This window comes from Marmota flaviventris, chromosome 14 (assembly GCF_047511675.1).
Source record: "Marmota flaviventris isolate mMarFla1 chromosome 14, mMarFla1.hap1, whole genome shotgun sequence".
Taxonomy (NCBI): Eukaryota; Metazoa; Chordata; class Mammalia; order Rodentia; family Sciuridae; genus Marmota; species Marmota flaviventris.
Window position 1 is genome coordinate 67,243,207 of NC_092511.1, and position 5,508 is coordinate 67,248,714.

Genomic DNA, 5,508 nt, shown 5'->3' on the forward strand with positions numbered 1-5,508 from the left:
ACAGGAGGGATATTTTATACTCCTTTTGCGTGTGTAGGTCATTCATACTTGAGACCCAAACTCAAACAACTGGGCACTGTTTAGTGTCCCTGTCTCTCTGTCCAGAGAGCTGTTTGCTGAACAGCCTGAGGGTAAAACATTGCCATATAGATGGAGGAGCTGTTTCAGATGGTAAAGGAGTGGGTGGTGGCATCTCTTTTTTGAATGATCAGGAAAACTTTAGACGTTTTATTCTATAAATGCGCAAGACATCTAAACCTTCAAAGGAAAAGGGGATTTAGCAAACTGGGAAAATATTTGCCACATGGGAAGCTAGAGTACCCTAGAGCCTTCCTCTTATTGCTTTGTACACTCATCGAGGCAGAAAACATCGTGGCTGAAATCTGAAAAAGTTGAAGTGCTATTTGGTTACTCTTTAAAGGACTGAACTGCTTCCTTCTTTCACTTCCTGCTCTGACTGAAGTGCTGCCTCAGTCTGACCTTCTGGTTGCTGTTATTGCAATCTCTTGATTGAAATAGCACTTGTAGGTGAATTATGAGTTCTTGGATCTGTAGTGTATCCCACTGAGGACAGATTTGTTTCACTTTCCTTGAACTGTCTTTATGAAGGCAAGTCACGTTTTTTTTTTAAACCTCTATAATTTTCATGTTCCCGCTGACTATATAGTTAAGAACATGTATTTCTTATCTATAAAACATTGCAGTGGTTTCAGTTTCATGTTTTCTTTTTATTTCAAATCTTTATAATGAGACTAATTTAGTTCAGCCCAATAAAATGTTTTAAGGTCTTTTTATTAAAGTGGGAATTAGAATAATTATCATTATTTATAAAATACTGCTTCATATAAAAGGAACTCCAAAGAAATTTTAATCACTTTGTAACATTGAAGCAGAAATGCACTTAAAAATTCATGAATATAAAATAAAACATGCCTCAAAAAATACTGTGTGCATAGCCAACTTGTATTTTAGAACAGAACTAGGAATGTTGTGTTTACATCTAAATAAGCCTCCAAACCAGAAAATTCTAAGAAGACATCCCCTAATGTAATGATAAATTTATTTCCTCAATTGTTTAAAACAAATCAGTAATGAGTATCAATAGCATGTCCAGCATGCTTCTAGTCTGCTGTTTATCTGTGTCGGTAAATCTGCCAGACATGTGGTTGCCAAGGTGACAGGCAACATGAAGAAAAGAACACATGTGAACCGAGATGTGGTATATAGTTAGGTTAGGATTACTGTTTTTTTTTTGGTGGGGTGAGACATCAGGGATAGAACTCAGGGGCACTCGACCACTGAACCACATCTCCAGCCCTAATTTGTATTTTTTATTTAGAGACAGGGTCTCACTGAGTTGCTTAGTGCCTCACTTTTATTGAGGCTGGCTTTGAACTCGTGATCCTCCTGCCTCAGCCTTCTGAGCCACTGGGTTTACAGGTATGTGCCACCATGCCCGGCTAAGGATTACTATGTTTTCTTGTGTTAAAAAAAATCATTTTAATTAGTTATACATGACAGTAGGGCGCAGTTTGATACATCATATATAATGGAATGTAATTTCTCATTCTTCTGGTTGAACATGATGTAGAATCACACTGGTTGTAATAATGTCTGATTCATTCTACTATTCTTCCTTAGTCCCTCCCTTCCCTTCACTCCCCTCTAACTAATCTAAAGTAACTCTATTCTTCCCTAGCCCCGCTCCCCCGCAATTTGAATTGGCATCCTCATATCAGAGAAAATATTCAGCTTTTTGTTTTTTGAGATTGGCTTATTTCACTTACCATGATAATGCTATAGCTTCATCCATTTATTGGCAAATGCCATAATTTCAGTCTTCTTTAAGGCTGAGTAATATTCCATCATTATATATATCTGTTAAAGGACACCTAGGTTGGTTCCATAGTTTAGCTATCTCACCCTACACAGAATGGCAATTATCAAGACTACAAAGAACAATAAATGTTAGTGAGGATGTAGGGAAAAAGGTATACTCATACATTGCTGGTGAGAATGCAAACTGGTGCAACCATCATGGGAAGTGGTATGGAGATTCCTCAGAACGATCATTTGACCCAGATCTCCCACTTCTCGGTTTATACCCAAAGGACTTAAAATCAGCATACTGCAGTGATGCAGCCACATCAATGTTTACAGGAGCTCGATTCACCATAGGATTACTATTTTGACATGAATAGTATTTCTCAACAGGATCACTGTTACCTTTTGTGTGTGTGTGTGTGTGTTATTTGTTTTGTGGGACTTTAACATTATACAACATTCAACAACTGTGGCACTGCAGGACTTCACAGCAGCTAGGGCATCCAAATGGCCCTTGGGAAATATGATATGGGTAAAATAGCCCTCAGTTGAAATTCACTGGTGCAGATGGGGGGCCAGCCAAAAAACTTCTGTAAAAAGCAAGATAATAAATATTTTCAGCCTTGTGGGCCATATGGTCTCTGCCATAATTACTGAACTCTGCTGTTTTATTATAAAAGAAGCCATAAGACAATAAAAAGTGTAGCTGTTCTCCAATAAAACTTTATTTACAAAATCAGGTGCTGGGAAGATTTAGCCTGTGGTCTGTAGTTTGCCATCCACTCCACATATTCCACAAGTCCACCAAGTGGGCACAAGGAATATTATTTGAAAAAAACAATCAGTAGTAGTATATTAAGAGAGTTTGGCTACAAATAATATGAAATAATAGCTACTGTTATTAAAGGTAGCATGATTTCAGCCTTGGTTAATCTAATGTATTGTTATCACGAGAGAGCAAGGTATTTTTGCATCCTTCTACCTGTTTATCCTTGGTGTTATCACGACTGCCTCTCATGGTCTTATACAATCACAAAGTGTCATTCCTGGTTATAATACTGCACAGGGGAGAATAAGATGTCAGTGTATTCTCCAGGAAAATCTTTCCCAGAAATCCATAGCTGACTTGCTCTCAGATTCATTTGACTCATTCCCAAACTTGTACTAAGAGATGGGGAAAGAGAAAGGTTCCACATATTTGGCATAGAATTATTGTGATTATTTTCCTTCTACCAGAGAGGGATGCAGCCTTAACCTATTCCTATGAATGCTCAATATCTGAATGAATTATGATTGTGTTTATAAAAAAGAGCAGGGGGCTTTAGGAAGGGGTGGATGTAGCTGTTTGTGAGACATAGTCTTTTATATCACAGTTCAAACAAAATTGTATCTTAAGTGCTAGTGAGGCTATACTCTGTTTCCCGAGTAGTCAAAGCAGGAGCATTTCATTAATTCCTATCTTTGATCAGAGGAGAAACAGGAGCGAGGGCCAACTTTCTACCCATTGATTATAGGTCACCTCTGTATAACTGGAAAACACAGGCGGTGCCCCTGCCCCCTGCTGAAGGGGCAGTAATGCCAGTGCAGGAAGCTTGTATTTATACCTAGTTATAAACATTACTTGATGGTCCTTAAGCAACTTCTAAAATTAGCCCCAGGTAATCATACATGTGAGTGTATCATCGGATCTGGTTTGTATTATAAGAACTGAAAATAATTTACTAGAAATCATTCTCAGTGAAACATTATAATTATTTATTTTGGTGTAGAAGTGAATCCAGAAGACCAACTGCTTCTTTTAGGTTCATAAAGTTGTTGCCCTATGGTTTCAGATGCAGCAGGTGATTTGCCAACAGAATCCTTTGGGTGACAGGGAGACAGAGTTATAACTAGAGACTGGCTTCCCACCTTTGTGTGCTGAATTATATCATGGCTTTGCTGCAGCAAAATGCCTGCTCAGAAGACCTTGTGCTATTCAGTAGGGATGGCTGAATCAAGTTCTGAGATTTTTTTTTTTTTTCCTGGAGCTTTTTCTGCATTTTGAGCTCCTGAAGGTATGGGTGTTGGAGTTGAATAAACACCACTAGATAGACCTCTGTTTACTGTAGCTACTGTTGTAGAATGACACTGTGATATTTTGTAGGTAAGTTCATCCAGGAGACCTTATTTTGCATCTTCCTTGCATCAGTTCCATTTGGAAGTAGCTTCTTTTTTATGCCAATCTTTTACCTCTCTGTTTATTCAAAAAATGTTAAATCCATAGTCCTGTCCTCAAGGACCTCAGCATCCTAGAGTGAAAGAGAGATAATTGAGAGAACAATTAAGTAGAGTGTAATTTATGGCACACTAGAGGGAAGCTTCATGTGTTCTCAGGGCAAAGGTTCACCTGAGCAGGTCAAGAAATGATGCCCAGTTGAATCTCAAAGGGTAATCACAGGCAAGTAGAGAAAACAGGGGTCAAGTTTTAAAAAAGCACTGGTAGTATGAGAGAAATCAGGATATCTGGAGTATAACCAGCAGTTCATAAGTCTTATGATGGAAGGTAGACAAAAGCTGAGTAATGATCTATACTGGAGGACAGTTAATGTATTTGGAACTTTACCCTTAGGCAATTAGGGTTATCCCATAACAGGAAAGTGACATATATGTAGCTTATATTTTGGCAAAACAATTATGGCTGCAGAATTGAGGAGAGATGAAGGGAGTAAGATTGAAGGTATATGACCACTGGAGAAGTTGTTTCAGTTATCTAAGGAAGAAATGAGGGAGGCTTGATTAAGTCAGTGGGCATACAGAAGACATAAGTAATGGTTGTGAAATATGTGGAGATAGAACTTATCCTTTTTGTTTTTTGAAGAAAGTGAGAGAAAGTAAAGAGATAAAAAAAATTGACCCCTGAATTTCTGTCAGGGCTTGACAAATGCTGCTTCTGTTCATGGATATATGACTATAGGATTTGGACCTACCTTGTGGGGAAAATGAATTCATTTTCAAGGATGTTGAATTTGAAGCACCCGGAAACCTGGAAAATTGTATATGGAGGCTGGAACTCAGGCAAGATGTGTGAATGACAGAAAAAGATTTGGGAATTTTCAGCATCAAATAAGCCACTTATGTGAATGAGGCCACTTAGACACTGTGAAGAGTGGGGATGGAAGAGGGACGGTGATGGAGTTCAGGGTGGCATTGTGAAGGCATGGGTGGAGAAGAGGAAGCTGTAATGAGGACTAAGAATAAGATGCTGAGAGGATAGAGGAAGCCTAAGACAGTGTGGTGGCTTACCATCAGGGAAAGAGCAATACCGTCAGAATACTGCAGTGAGGTCAAATAGGAACTGAAATGAGCCCCTGGATATTTTGAGATGACATTTGTTTTTATTTAGATAAAGGATGTGTGATTATTATATAAGTTGCACAAATATGTAGGAACTGAAAAACTGTGTATTTGTCACCCTAAATCCTATCACTCAGCATAACTACTGCTAAAATTCTGATATGTATCTTTCTAGACTTTTTTCTATATGCAAATATATTCTCTATATCAAGATATATATCTATATATAACACAATGAGTTCATACTATAAAAATAGGGGATGCTGCATGAATTTCTTGTCATCCTTGCCCAGAGACCATGATAATCCTCTCCACATCCTTCCAATTTTAGTGTTAAGCTGCAGAACCACA

At 38.2% G+C, this 5,508-nt stretch overlaps 1 non-coding gene across 1 annotated transcript; it reads right to left on the reverse strand.

The window, feature by feature from the left end:
- Positions 1 to 5,406: 5,406 nt before the first annotated feature.
- LOC114099522 (U6 spliceosomal RNA) lies at positions 5,407 to 5,508 on the reverse strand. Its single transcript, XR_003583911.1, has one exon. It is a non-coding gene; the product is annotated as a U6 spliceosomal RNA (small nuclear RNA).